The sequence below is a fragment of the Heterodontus francisci genome, chromosome 29 (genome assembly GCF_036365525.1).
Source record: "Heterodontus francisci isolate sHetFra1 chromosome 29, sHetFra1.hap1, whole genome shotgun sequence".
Classification (NCBI taxonomy): Eukaryota; Metazoa; Chordata; class Chondrichthyes; order Heterodontiformes; family Heterodontidae; genus Heterodontus; species Heterodontus francisci.
In genome coordinates this window covers 31,483,612-31,498,407 of record NC_090399.1, presented here as the reverse complement: position 1 = coordinate 31,498,407, position 14,796 = coordinate 31,483,612, and the positions used below count along the sequence as shown (strand labels likewise).

Below are 14,796 nucleotides of genomic sequence, written 5' to 3'. Positions count from 1 at the left end.
ACAGTGCTCAGGAGAAGGATGGAGTTATGAGCTGGGACCGAAAACAATGGCTTCAGTCTTCCCAATATTTAAATGGAGGAAATTTCTGCTCATCCAGTATTGGATGTCAGATAAGCAGTCTGGTAATTTAGCAACAGTGGAGGAGTTGAGAGAGGTGGTGATGAGGTAGAGCTGAGTGTCGTCAGCATACATGTGAAAACTAATGCTGTGCTTTCAAATGATGTTGCTGAAGGGATGCATGTAGATAAGAAATACGAGGGAACCAAGGATAGAACAATGTGGGAGCAGGAAAAGAAGCCATTGCAAGTGATTCTCTGACGATGATTAGATAGATAAGCATGGAACCAGGTGAAAGCAGTCCCACCCAACTGGACGACAGTCAGAGGAGTTGGAGGAGGATGGTGTGGTCAACCGTGTCAAAGGCTGTAGACAGGTTGAGAATGAGGAGGGAAAGTTTACCTTTGTCACATTCACATAGGATGTCATTTGTGACTTTGTGGCAGAGGTGGAAATCTGATTGGAGGAATTCAACATAGAATTCCAGGAAAGATGGACATGGATTTTGGAGGCAACAACATGCTCAAAGGCTTTGGAGAGGAAAGTGAGGTTGGAGATGGGACAGTAATTTGCAATGATGGTGGAGTCAAGGGTGTTGTTTTGAGAGGGGTAATGACTGCAGATTTACAGAACAGAAGGACAACACCTTAAGAGAGAGGACTTGCCATCCTTATCCATGTTTAAAATGGAGTGGGGGAGAAAATGAGGTTCTGTTTATCTCTAGTTCAATAATTGTCTTCACCAGGCCGTGCAGGAGCAGGAAGAAGAGGAGACAGGGTATGAGGGGATCCTGGGGTTACATTATGGGACCAGTAATATTCAGGCAGACACACACACACAGACTGTACAATCCACACTAACATCAGTAAAAATCCACAAACAGAACCTCAGTAACAATCCCCATTCTCTGCCCAGTCATGTGTTGGGGGTTTAATGTGAGTGTTTTGAGGGTGAGTGTTGGATCAGTGTTTGATATTTTCAACATTCCCAACAACAGCAAGTGTTAAAGGTTTAAAATTAACCAAGAAATGGCTGAAATGATTGCTGTCCTGTGATTAACATAGCAATGGACAGGCCTCCTAGGGAGCAGGTTGAGAGACAGCCCAACATGTCAAAGGCTCAAGGAGTCTGCAAACTTTTTTTTTTCCAAAAAGACATTATTCATAAAATTTATAAAAATACGTTATATAATTCAAATTTAACATTACATAAAGTGCAATATAGATCAGTTTCTTTCAATACAGTACATGAGGTGCCTCACTACACTTGCCATTTCAGGTTATATTTACAATTGTTGGCATCCATCCATCTACGGAAGATGATGGACACACAGCAAACAATCCATTTAGGTGGGCTGTCTTCTCCTGGTGCATCTTTGCTGATGGCTGTGAAGGCCAATCCTTGAGAGACAGGTTCAGAAATAGGTGCTGCATGTGAAGCTGCCAAGTGATGCTGTGAGCTGTTGTTTTTGATGGTGGCATCTGTTGCCAAGCTGCTGTAGCAACTGGTAATCATGGTAATGCACACCAGTCCACAGGATGTGTCGCCATTTCCCTCTTTCACCAGCTAGTGACTCCCCGGTGCGATAGTCGACATTTAGGGCCTTCATGTCACGCTTGCAAGCATCCTTGAAGCGGAGCTTTGAGTGCCCCACTGGTCGTCTGGCCCCAGCTCCATCATCATACAAAAGGTCCTTGGGTATACAACCGCTTTCCATTCTGTGGGCATGTCCAATTCACCGAAGCCACCTCGGTTTGATTATTGTCAATGCACTTGGAAGCTCTGCCTTTGAGAGGACTGATGCATTTATGATTTTGTCCTGCCAGGATATATCCATAATGCATTGCTGTCACGACCAGGTGAGAAAGGTGTCTCGGGGTCTGTTACTATCTTCACCTGGTCTTATTGTAACAGGGTCTAATTTGAAACACACTGTGCTTTGAGCTCCCCCTTTGTGAATCCTTGTTCGCAACTTTCCAATTATAAGGCAAAGAAATAAGCACAAACAGGCTTTCTTTGGTTTAAAGAAGAAAGATGAAATTTATTAAACCTTAAACTTAAACTCCAATACAAAAGCTCCGATGAAGGCTCACTGACCCGAAACGTTAACTCTGCTTCTCTTTCCACAGATGCTGCCAGACCTGCTGAGTGATTCCAGCATTTCTTGTTTTTATTAACTTAAACTCCAATACGGTTAACACCTACCTATATACGACGTGCCCACGCTGGTATGCACACGTGATACACACATGCAAATAGGGACAGAAAAGGGCAGAAGAGAAGATAAGTAGAACAGTTTGGGGCAATATCTTGTTACTGCTTTTTGAGCTCACTGTGGTCCTTGATTGAAGATATGGTCTTGCATTTCGTTGGGGCCCAGTATTCTTCTTAAACCTTGTTTTCATAGGAGACTTTTCTCTCTTTGTATTTATGTGTCTTGAATGGTTTCAGTTCCCTGAGAGATCAGCAAGCGGGAGAGGAGAGGTCTTCTCAAACCAAGAGCCAGGAGCTTTCTGATTTCAAAATCTGATTTTTTGGTTTAAAACTCTCCTAGTTGGCCAGCAGGTGGTCACATTACTGACTGGTTTTACCAGGTCTTTTCTGTGTATTGGGGCAGGGACTTGTTCCCTTTGTTTCACCACTATCTAGTACTATGCAAATGTCTTTCCAGTCAGGGGCTTGCAATTTTTAATTTTTAATGTTCATATGGCAAAATAATGTGTGCCTCTTGGCAGGTGGGTGGGGGGGGGGTTTGCTTGATACCTCCACATCCAGGGGAGTGAATTGCGATTTGAAGAAAAATGACGCATTTCATTACAGAGTTTGAGAGAAATATAAGATACAGCAAGGAAAACCATGTATTTCTCTCATTCATTTCCATTCATTTATCAATCTTAAAGCTCAGTAAAAATGGTCTTTTCTGGGTGTCTGGGCTGTTTTAATTTTTCCTTTTTTTTTCTCAAGAGAGTTAGTAGTGGGCGGATCGTTCCTGAAACCTCTGATCATGCAGACTTTCGACTTCATGGATGGGTGGTTCCCTTTTCCTCTGACTGTGGGGGAGGAGTCTTTGTTACTCTCCCCTTTGTTCTCTGGGACACTCCTAACTGCAGGCATTTGTGCAGACGGGGGTGGCACAGTGGCGCAGTGGTTAGCACTGCAGCCTCACAGCTCCAGCGACCCGGGTTCAATTCTGGGTACTGCCTGTGTGGAGTTTGCAAGTTCTCCCTGTGTCTGCATGGGTTTTCTCCGGGTGCTCCGGTTTCCTCCCACAAGCCAAAAGACTTGCAGGTTGGTAGGTAAATTGGCATTATAAATTGTCCCTAGTATAGGTAGGTGGTAGGGAAATATAGGGACAGGTGGGGATGTGGTAGGAATATAGGATTAGTATAAATGGGTGGTTGATAGTCGGCACAGACACGGTGGGCCGAAGAGCCTGTTTCAGTGCTGTATCTCTAAACTAAACTTAACTGCATTCTCCTATGACAATCCAACTAGGTGAGGCATCACCCTCATTGTTTCTCTTCCCTCTAGAGGTTTCTCTTTGTCTCTGCAGGTTCCAGTAAATGCTGTTAGCAACTCTGGTGGGGTGCTTCTAGAGTCTGCATTTGCATAGGAGGATGTGGGATCTAACTTTTCATATTTTTCGGGGGTTGGTAGACCAGCCAGTAGGGGTTTCCATCCTGGATTTTTTGCAGACTTCGTTTAACCTGCCCTCTTGGTCACTTTTTCCCCTTCTCTTTCTAAATTTTTGCCAGCCATGTGCCTGCCTGTCCTCTTTTGTTCTTGGTGAGGATCCCTTACAGTTCACCAGCCCTCTGCTAGAGGGGCCTCCTAACACCAGTACAGGATTTAGGGGTGCAGGTTTCACTGTAGGTTGGGGTTTCCCCTCAACCTGGCACATGTGGCAACTCTTGCAGTACTCCACCACATCTTGATGGAGTTTTGCCCAGTCAAACTGCTGTCTTATGCGGGCTTTGGACTTTTGTATACTGGCATGTACAGCCACTGTAGTCTCGTGGGCCCTTCTTAATATTTCTCTCTAGTACCTCTGTGGCACCACTAACTGGTGAACTACTGTCCACTCCTTGCCCTCAGGACTGTAAGGAGAACTCTATTTCCTCATCAGTACTTCATTCTTTAAATAGTAGCAGACAGGGACTCCCTCTACTTCACTTTCAGACTGGGTCACCTGTGCTAACTCTTGGAATACTGGGTTGGCTCGCTGAGCCTCAGCTAGAGAAAATCCATTTAATTCATTCCCTGGGTCTCCTAACTTTCCAAAGAAAGCCACGGACAGGCAGACCTCATGGTCATCTGTCTGCAGTGCTAATTCAGTCTCCTCTGGGGGAGCAGGTTTGATCATGGCCTGATCCACTACACATTCAGGGAAACTGCAGGGGTCCGTCTCCTGCCACTGCCCTGTCTCTCTAACCTCCTGCGGTCCTTCTTTCACTACTGTGGGGGGGGGGGGGGGGGGTGGGGGCGGCAACCCCTTCACCCCTGGCAGATCATTACCTAGGAACAGGTCAACCCATCCACAAGCAAACGAGGGACAATCCCTGCGGTCAACAGTCCAGAAACTAGGTCACATTCCAGTTGCACCCGGTGTACAGGTACAGGCATACACTGTCCTGAAATATCATTCACCACCATTTTGGTGTTCACTGCACTCTCTGGGGGAAACATCAGGCTTTTTCCCAGTAAAAGGGATCTAGTGGCCCCTGTGTCATTGAGAATTACTGTGGGCTTACTTGCCCCACTAGAGGGATATGTGGTTACTTTCCCTTCAGACACAAAACCCTGCTAACCTTCAGAAACCCTATTAACCTTTCCAGCACTGGCCATAGTAAGCTTCCTGGGTTGCACCATTACTGCAGTTAAAGCCACAGCTTGTTCTGTGTTTTTGTCAGAGTCCTGTCTTCACTGAGCAGGTGTGCCCTGATTAACCATACCAGTTTCCCCTTTAGTTTCCAGCAGTCAGCTTTTAAATGCCCTGCTTTATTACAATGAAAGCATACAGGTCTATGGATCTCACTCCTGCTCACAGCACCTTCCTTTTTGGCTGGAGGAGAGCCCCCTGTGTTTCCTGCTTTCCTTTCTCTTCAGGACTGCCTGCGCTTCTATCACCTTCCCACCATTTGTCCTTTTCGGATTGGTGGGGATGATCAGGAAAGGTTTTCCCCTGGGAAACCGACTTATAAAATAAAGCAAACTCATCAGCCAGAATGGCTGCTTGCCGGGCTCCCTGAACCTGTTGCTCCTCTACATGGGTTTTTTATTGAGAATGGGAGTGAGTTTTAAAATTCCTATAACAGGATTACTTCTCGGAGAGTCTCATAGCTGAGCTGCATTTTGAAATCCTTCAGCCACTGGTCAAAAGCCAGCTGCTTACTTCTTTCAAACTCCAGATAAGTTTGATTGGCTTGCTTTTTGAGGGTTCTAAACTTTTGGCGTTAGGCTTCGGGTATTAATTCATATGCCTCGAGGATAGCATTTTTGGTCAGTTCATAATCTGATGAACTCTCATCTGGCAACAGGGAATAAACCTCATGGGCTTTTCTGGTTAGTTTGCTTTGCAGTAAAAGAGACCACGTCTCAGCTGGCCATTTTAGCTGCCTTGCCAGTTTCTCAAAAGACACAAAAAAACACTTCCACATCTTCCTCATTGAATGACTCCCTGAGAGATGAGCAGGCAGGAGAGGACAGTTCTTCTCAAACCAGGAGACAGGAGCTTTCTGGTTTCAAAATCTGTTTTTCCAGTTTACAACTCCCCTAGTTGACCAGCAGGTCACGTGACCGAATGGTTTGACCAGGTCTTTTCTGTGTGTTGGGGCAAGGACTGGTTCCCTTTGTTCCACCACTAACTGGTACTATGCAAATATCTTTCCAGTCCGGGACTTGCAATTTTTAATTTTTAATGTTCATGTGGCAAAATAATGTGTGCCTCAGTCTTGACAAGTGGGGGGCTTGCTTGACAATTGCAGACAGCAAAGATGGAATTTATTGAGCTTTTTTTCCTGGTTGCTGTAAGTCGCCCATGTCTCACAGCCATACAGCAAGAACCCACTGAGAACCCATGCCCTATAAACCATCAGGTTGGTCCTAAGGGTCAGTCTGGTGCTATCCTATCCACATTCCACAAGTTGGCCAAAGCTGGTAGCTGCTTTCCCTACACCTGTATCAAGCTCAGCATCAAGGGACAGATTGTCTGTCACTGTGGACCCAAGGTAGCAGAATTTGCTAATCACTTCCAGGACATGTATATTTGCATTACACACCATAAACATTCTCTGGTACATGCAGCCCGAGGGGTTTTACACAGTTTCCAGCTCCCCGATATACTACAGTGGGAGAACCTCTCCTTGTTCTTGCTACCAAAATGAACCACTTCACACTTCTCTGCATTAAATTTCATCTACCACTTGTCCGCCCAACAACTACTGTGTGATTGCAACAACTACTGTGGAATCTCCCTGCTCAGCATAGTGGGGAAAGTCTTCGCTCGAGTTGTTTTAAACAGACTCCAGAAGCTGGCTGAGCGTGTCTACCCTGAGGCACAGTGTGGCTTACGAGAAGAGAGATCCACCATTGACATGCTGTTCTCCCTTCACCAGCTACAGGAGAAATGCTGCGAACAACAGATGCCCCTCTACATTGCTTTCATAGGTCTCACCAAAGCCTTTGACCTCATCAGCAGATGTGGTCTCTTCAGACTACTGGCAAAGATTGGATGTCCACCAAAGCTACTAAGCATCATCACCTCATTCCATGACAATATGAAAGGCACAATTCAGCATAACGGTGCCTCATCAGACCCCTTTCTTATCCTGAGTGGCGTGAAACAGGGCTGTGTTCTCTCACCTACACTGTTTGGGATCTTCTTTTCACTGCTGCTCTCACATGCGTTCAAGTCTTCAGAAGAAGGAATTTTCCTCCACACAAGATCAGATGGTAGGTTGTTCAACCTTGCCCATCTTCGAGCGAAGACCAAAGTACGGAAGGTCCTCATCAGGGAACTCCTCATTGCTGACGATGCTGTATTAACATCCCACACAGAACAGTGTCTGCAGAGACTCATTGACAGGATTGCAGCTGCCTGCAACGAATTTGGCCTAACCATCAGCCTCAAGAAAACGAACATCATAGGACAGGATGTCAGAAATGCTCCATCCATCAATATCTGTGACCACGCTCTGGAAGTGGTTCAAGAGTTCACCTACCTAGGCTCAACTATCACCAGTAACCTGTCTCTCGATGCAGAAATCATCAAGCTCATAGGAAAAGCGACTGCTGCTATGTCCATACTGGCCAAGAGAGTGTGGGAAAATGTCACACTGACACGGAACACAAAAGTCCGAGTGTTTCAAGCCTGTGTCCTCAGTACCTTGCTCTATGGCAGCAAGGCCTGGACAACGTATGTCAGCCAAGAGCAACGTCTCAACTCATTCCATCTTCGCTGCCTCCGGAGAATCCTTGGCATCAGGTGGCAGGACCATATCTCCAACACAGAAGTCCTCAAGGCAGCCAACATCCCTAGCATATACACCCTATTGAGCCAGCGGCGCTTGAGATGGCTTGGCCATGTGAGCCGCATGGAAGATGGCAGGATCCCCAATGACGCATTGTACAGCGAGCTTGTCACTGGTATCAGACCCACCGGCAATCCCTGTCTCCACTCTAAAGACGTCTGCAAATGCAACATGAAGTCCTGTGACATTAACCACAAGTCGTGGGAGTCAGTTGCCAGTGATTGGCAGAGCTGGTGGACAGCCATAAAGGCAGGGCTAAAGAGTGGGGAGTTGAAGAGACTTAGCAGTTGGCAGGAAAAAAGACAGAAGCGCAAGGAGAGAGCCAACTGTGTAACAGCCCCGACAACCAATTTTATCTGCAGCACCAGTGGAAGAGTCTGTCACTCTAGAATTGGCCTTTTTAGCCACACCAGGTGCTGCTTCACAAACCACTGACCACTTCTAGGTGCTTACCCATTGTCTCTCGAGACAAGGAGGCCAAAGGAGAAGAAAACTTGTCTGCCCAATTTCAACAGCCTCACTATATCCTCTTGAAGTCTATCACTATCCTCCTCACTGTTTACAATACTTCCAAGTTTTGTGCCACCTGCAAATTTTGAAACTGCACTCATCTCCCACACTATCTCCATCTGCTGGTGTCCCTGTCTCACTGCAGTCACCCCCTCTTTTTATCACCATCTGCTGGTGTCTCTGTCTCACTGTACTCAATTACCCCCTATCACCATCTCCTTCTGCTGGTGTTCCTATCTCCTTGCACCGAGTTAATCCTCTCACCTTCTCCATCTGCTGGTGTCCCTTTCACACTGCATTCAGTCCCCCTCCACCAACCCCCACCACCCATCCCCGCCCCCATCTCCAGCTGCTGGTGTCCCTGTCTCACCACACACATCATAAAACAGTTCTGATGGAAGGTCACAGACCTATCTCTGTTTATTCTGTTTCTCTCTCCACAGATGCTGCCAGAATTGCTGAGTATTTCTGTTTTTATTTCAGATTTCCAGTATCCGCAATATTTTGCTTTTATTTTAGTGTTTAATTCACTGCCACTTCTCTTCAGGGATGCCTACCCTGAAGAAGTTCTGTTTTTCTCCCCGATGGGATTTCCGTTTGTTTCTTTGACCTTGCAGTGCTGATGATAAAGCGTTTATTCTTTCTCTCTCCACAGGTGCCGTCAGACCTGCTGAGTATTGCCAGCACTTTCTGTTTAAAACATAAAAACACTTGCGTTGGCAGAATTTTCAGTTTTCATTTCAACAATATTCCCAGCAGACGAGGAACTGACATGCTCCACAGGTCATTGCACCATCTAGATCTGTGCTTACTCACAGGAGCAGAGGGACAGCAGGAGGCCATTCAGCCCCTCGAGCCTATTCTGCCATTCAACTAGATCCTGGTTGATGTGTACCTGAACTCCCAGAGTCCCCATCCTGCATCCCAGGTTCATCCGGCCAGTTTCGACAGTGGGGGTGACCAACGAAATTTCTGGGCTACTTCCCATCCTTGCAGCCGACAGCTGGGGTGTTGGTCTGAAGATGTGAGGTTGCTCCTCCCCTCCAGGTTTTAAACCTGCAACGCCTATTGCAAGAGGGCAAGGAAGTAATTTTTCAAAGCGCAGCTGAATCTACTCCCAGAACGGTGCAGGGTAATCCATTCTCGTCAAGCCAGGAGGCGGATGCAAGCCGTCATTGGATAGCAGGAGCTTTTGAGGCAACCTAATTTCACCACTTGTTCAAGGTAATGGAGATTGACCTGGGGCTGAGACACATCAGGCTGCGTGAGCTTTAGCTAACATGGTATGGCAGGGGTGGGGAGTGGGGGGTGTCTGGCAAAAGACCCTTTTAACAATAAACAGGGGATGTGTTCGCACAGTTGTGTTTCACATCATGTCTCTGAAAAGTTCATCCTTTAATAATCGATGCACATTATCAGGAGATGCTAAGAAGGAAAAAAGCATGGTGCTAATTTGAAACACAAAAAGTCTGGTCAGATTTTCCACTTGAAAAACCTGCTGTGCATTTGCAGAATTTTCTATTTTTCATTTCAACAATGTTGCCATTATTTTAAACAGTTGAGCTTTGGATTCATCCCTTCCCAATGCTATAGAATCATCGAGTGGTTCGAGCGCAGGAGGAGGCCTTTCGGCCCGTCATGTCCGCGCCGGCTCTCTTCAAGAGCAACTCACCTCGCCCCACTCTCCTGCCTTTTCCCTGCACTCCTGCAATTTATTTTTCTCACTTCATGTAATGATGAAATGACTTCGCACGGTATTTTAATAGGTTGTTCATACATCTGTTTAAAGTAGGTTATTATAAAATCCTGCAGCACAAAAGGAGGCCATTCAGCCCATCATGTCTATGTCGGATCTTTGTAAAAACACCTTTCAAATTTTCCCTTTTCAGGTGTTTATCCAGTTCCTTTGAAAGTTACTATTAAGTCTGCTTCCACTACCCTTTCCGACAACATATTCCAGATCGCTACAACTCACTGGGTTAAAAAAAATCTCTTCATGCTAATATTAAAGCAAAATGCTGCAAAGGCTGGAAATCTGAAATAAAAACAGAAAGTGCTGGAAATACTCGACAGGTCAGACAGCTTCTGTGAAGAGAGAAGCAGAAATGCCGTTTCAGGTCTGTAGCATTGGGACGGGATAATTCCAAAGCCCAAATCTTGAAAATAATGGTAACATTGTTGAAACGAAAATAGAAAATTCTGCAAATGTAGCGGTTTTCCCAAGTGGAAAATATGATCTTTCATCAGAGCTGGCAAAGGTTAGAAAAGAATTAGGTTTTAAGCAAGCGAATGGGGTGGGGCGGGGAGGGGTGGTGGTGGGTGGTATACAATCATATAAAGCTTAAGGCACAGAAAGAGGCCCATCATGTCTGTGTCATCTGGAAAACGATCCATCCATTCTAATACCTTCCAATATTTGATCCGTAGCCCTGCAGATTACAACACTTGAGGTGCATATCCAGACTCCTTTTGAATGAGTTGAGGGTTTCTGCCTCAACTACCCTTTCAGGCAGTGATTTCTAGACCCCCACCAATCTCTGGGTGAAAAAGGTTTTCCTCATCTCCCCTTTAACTATTCTACCAATCAGTTTAAATTTATACCCCCTTGTCACTGACCTCTCTGCTAAGGTGAATAGACCTTTTGCTTCCACTCTATCCAGACCCCTCAAAATTTTGTACATTTCAATCAGATCTCCCTACAGCCTTCTCTATTCCAAGGAGAACAATCCCAGCCTATTCAATCTTTCCTCCTAGCTGCATTTTTCCAGTCCTGGCAACATCCTCGTAAATCTCCTCTGTACCCTCTCTCGTGCAATTACATCCTTTCTGTGATGAGGTGACCAGAACTGCACGCAGTACTCAAGTTATACAGCATAACCTCCCTGCTCATGTATCCTATACCTCAGCTAATAAAAGAAAGGATTCTATATTCCTCTTAACCACCTTATCGACCTGTCCTGCTATCTTCAGGGATCTGTAGACATTCACTCCAAGGTCCCTCACTTCCTCTACATTTCTCAATATTATAGAACTAGTTTTAAATTCCCGATTATTTTAATTAATTATTTTAACTTATCAATTAATTGAATTTAAATTCCACCAGCTGCCTTGGTGAGATTTGAACCTATGTCCTCAGGGATTTGGCTTAGGCCTCTGAAATACTAGTGCAGTGACATTACTACTCTGTAACCATCTCCCTGCGTAGCGGGGAAGAGAACAAAAAAGGAAGGTGTCTGATAGGGAAGAGGGCAGGACAAATTAAATAACAAGGCTGTCATCAGACAAAGGCAAAGCGTGTGTTAATGCTTGTGGTGGAAGACAAAGCATTAGTCCAGAGAAAGTAATAGTAGAATAATGAGTAGCTCTGTCGACATGAAAAGCAGGAACATAGTTAGAAATGAAATAAAATAAAATAAAATGAAAATATAAAAAAGGCCAGTCATGCACTGAAGTTATTGAACTTAATGTTCAGTCCACAAGGCTGTAGAGTGGCGAATTGAAAGATCAGGTGCTGCTCTTCAAGCTTGTGTTGATGTTCATTGGAACACTAGAGCAGGCCAAAGACAGAAATGTTGGCATGATAGCAGGGGAGGGGATGGGCGGGGGCGGGGTAGGGGGGGGGGTGGATGTGGTGGGGGCGGGGGGTAAGGGGTGGTGGTGGTGGATGTTGAAATGGCAAGTGGCCGGAAGGTCAGGGTCGTGCTTTTGGACTACAAAGTTCTCACCCAATCTGCATTTGGTCTCCCCCAACATAGAAACAAGCACATTGTGAGCAGCGAATATAGTATACTCAATTGAAGGAAATACAAGTAAATTGCTGCTTCACCTGGAAGGAATGTTTGGGGCCTTGGATGGTGAGGAGAGAGAAGGTAAAAGGGCAGGTATTACACCTCCTGCAATTGCATGGGAAAGTGCCATGGGAAGGGGACGAGGTGTCGGGGGTGATGGAGGAGTGGACCAGGGTGCTGCAGAGGGAACAATCCCTTTGAAATGCTGACAGGGCAGGGGAAGGGAAGATATGTCTGGTGGTGGCATCACACTGGAGGTGGTGGAAATGGCAGAGGATGATCCTTTGGATGTGGAGGCTGGTGGGGTGGAAATCTTTTCTTGCTCTCTGGTTCTTTTGCAAATTATTGTAAATCACTGTTATCTGGTTACCAAACCTTCTATCACTGGAAATAAATTTGCCTTAATTGTTCTATCAAAACCTCTCATCATTTTGAACACTGCTGTGCTTGTCATCTGGATCTTCTGTGTTGAGGCTATGTCAATTTGTTTGATTGAATGATTCTATGTCTATATTAGTGAGTGGTTACACATCAACAATAACTAGAATACTTCCATGGGTGAATTTCTGTGCCGATGTTGTGCATATGTGAGTGTTTGTGTATGTACCTGTGCAAATGTGTCTGTGTGAGTGTTTATCTCTGTTGTGTGTCTGTGTGAGTGTGTGTCTGTGTGAGCATGTACCTGTGCTGTGTACTAGTGTGTGTATGTGTGTCTGTGTCTGTGTCAGTGTGTGTCTGTGTGAATGTGCACCTGTGTTGTGTATTAGTGTGAGTGTGTACCTGTGTTATGTACCAGTATGAGTGGGTCTTTGTGAGTGTGTATTTGTGTTGTCTACCAATGTGAGTGTGTCTGTGTGAGTGTGTCCATGTGAGTGTGTGTGAGTGTGTCTGTCTGAGTGTCTATCTGTATTGTGTAGCAGTGTGTGTGTCTCTGTAAGTGTGTGCGTGAGTGTGTCCACGTGAGTGTGTATCTGTATCATGTACCTCAGTCAGTGTGTCTGTGTGAGTGTGCACCTGTATTGTGTACCTCAGTGAAAGTGTCTGTGTGAGTCTGTATCTGCATTGTGTACCTCAGTGAAACTGTCTGTGTGAGTGTGTATCTATTATGTACCTCAGTCAGTCTGTCTGTGTGAGTGTGCACCTGTATTGTGTACCTCAGTGAAAGTATCTGTGTGAGTCTGTATCTGTATTATGCACCTCAGTGAGAGTGTCAGTGTGAGTCTGTATCTGTATTGTGTACCTCAGTGAGAGTGTGAGTGTGTATCTGTATTGTGCACAAGAACACAAGAAATAGGATCAGGAGTAGACCAAATGGTCCATCGAGCCTGCTCCACCATTCAAAATGATCGTGGCTGATCTTAGGATTCAACTCCACTTTCCCACCCGCTCGCCATATCCCTCGATAAGACCAAAAATCTGTTTATCCCAGCCTTAAATGTAGTCAACGATGGAGCATCCACAACCCTCTGGGGTAGAGAATTCCAAAGATTCACAATCCTTTGAGTGGAGTAATTTCTCCTCATCTCAGTCCTAAATGATTGTTCACCTATCCTGAGATTGTGCTCCCGTGTTTTAGATTTCCCAACCAGCAGAAATAACCTCTTTGTGTCTACCCTATCTAGTCCCTTTAGAATCTTACATGTTTCAATGTGGTTACCTCTCATTCTTCTAAACTCCAGAGAAGACAGGCCCAATTTACTTAGTCTCTCACCAAAGGACAACCCCCTCATCCCAGGGACCAATCTAATGAACCTTCACTGCACTGCCTCCAATGCAAGTATATCCTTTCTTAAATGTGGAGACCAAAACTGCTTACAGTATTCCAGATGTGGTCTCACCAAAACCTTGTACAATTATAGCAAGACTTCTCTATTCTTGTACAGTGTGTATCTGAATTGTGTGCCTCAGTGAGTGTGTCTGCGTGAGTGTGTCTGCCTTTATATTTGAGTCTAAGATCATAAGAAATAGGAGCAGGAGTAGGCTACTCTGGACCTTGAGCCTGATTCCCCATCCAATAACTTCACCTTCCTGCCTGCTCCCCATAACCCTTGATTCACTTGTAGATCAAAAATATGTCTAATTCAGCTTTGAATATATTCAATGAGCCAGCCTCCACTGCACTCTAAGGAAGATAATTCTCAAATCTAATGACCTGCTGAGAGAAAATAAAATCCTCTTTAGTTCCATCTTCAGTGGAAAATCCCTTGTTTTTAAACTGTGCCCCCTAGTTCCAGATTCCCCATTGAGGGAAAACATCCTTCCGGCATCCACCCTGTCAAGACCCTTCAGAATCTTATGTGTTTCAATAAGATCACCTCTCATTCTTGTAAACTCCAGTGGATATATGCCTAACCTGCTCAACCTTTACTTATAAAACAACCCCTTAATCCCAGGAATCAGACGAGTGAATCTTCTCTGAACTGCTTACAATGCAATTATATCCTTTCTTAAGTAAGGAGACTAAAACTGTATACGATACTCCAGATGTGGTCTCCTAAGGCACTGTACAACTGTAGCGACTCTGCCTTACTTTGATATTCTATTCCTCTTGCAACAAATTCCAACATTCCATTTGCCTTCCATCAGTTGATGTACCTACATGCTAGCTTTTTGTGATTCATACACAAGGACACCCAGATCCCTCCATGCCACAGATTTCTGCAGTCTCTCTCCATTTAAATAAAATTCTGTTTTCTATTCTTCCTGCCAAAGTAGGCAATCTCATATTTCTGCACATTATACTCCATTGGCCAAAGTTTTGCCCACTCACTTAACCTATCTATATCCCTTTGCAGACACACTGTGGCTTTGTCACAACTTGCTTTGCTATATATCTTTGTGTCATCAGCAAATTCAGCAACCATACACTCCAAGTCATTAATATAGATTATAACTAGTTGAGGCCCCAGCAC

General features: G+C 45.1%; 1 protein-coding gene across 5 annotated transcripts in view; it reads left to right on the top strand.

Moving 5' to 3' along the window:
• The first annotated feature begins 9,221 nt into the window (after window positions 1-9,221).
• The window catches only part of LOC137346237 (signal-regulatory protein beta-2-like), a 35,624-nt gene continuing 30,049 nt past the window's right edge, over window positions 9,222-14,796 (top strand). For all 5 annotated transcript variants that reach the window (XM_068009669.1, XM_068009671.1, XM_068009672.1 and 2 more), the window contains exon 1: window positions 9,222-9,320. The gene's annotated coding sequence lies outside the window, so the exon portion shown is untranslated. The remainder of the gene's footprint in view (window positions 9,321-14,796) is intronic.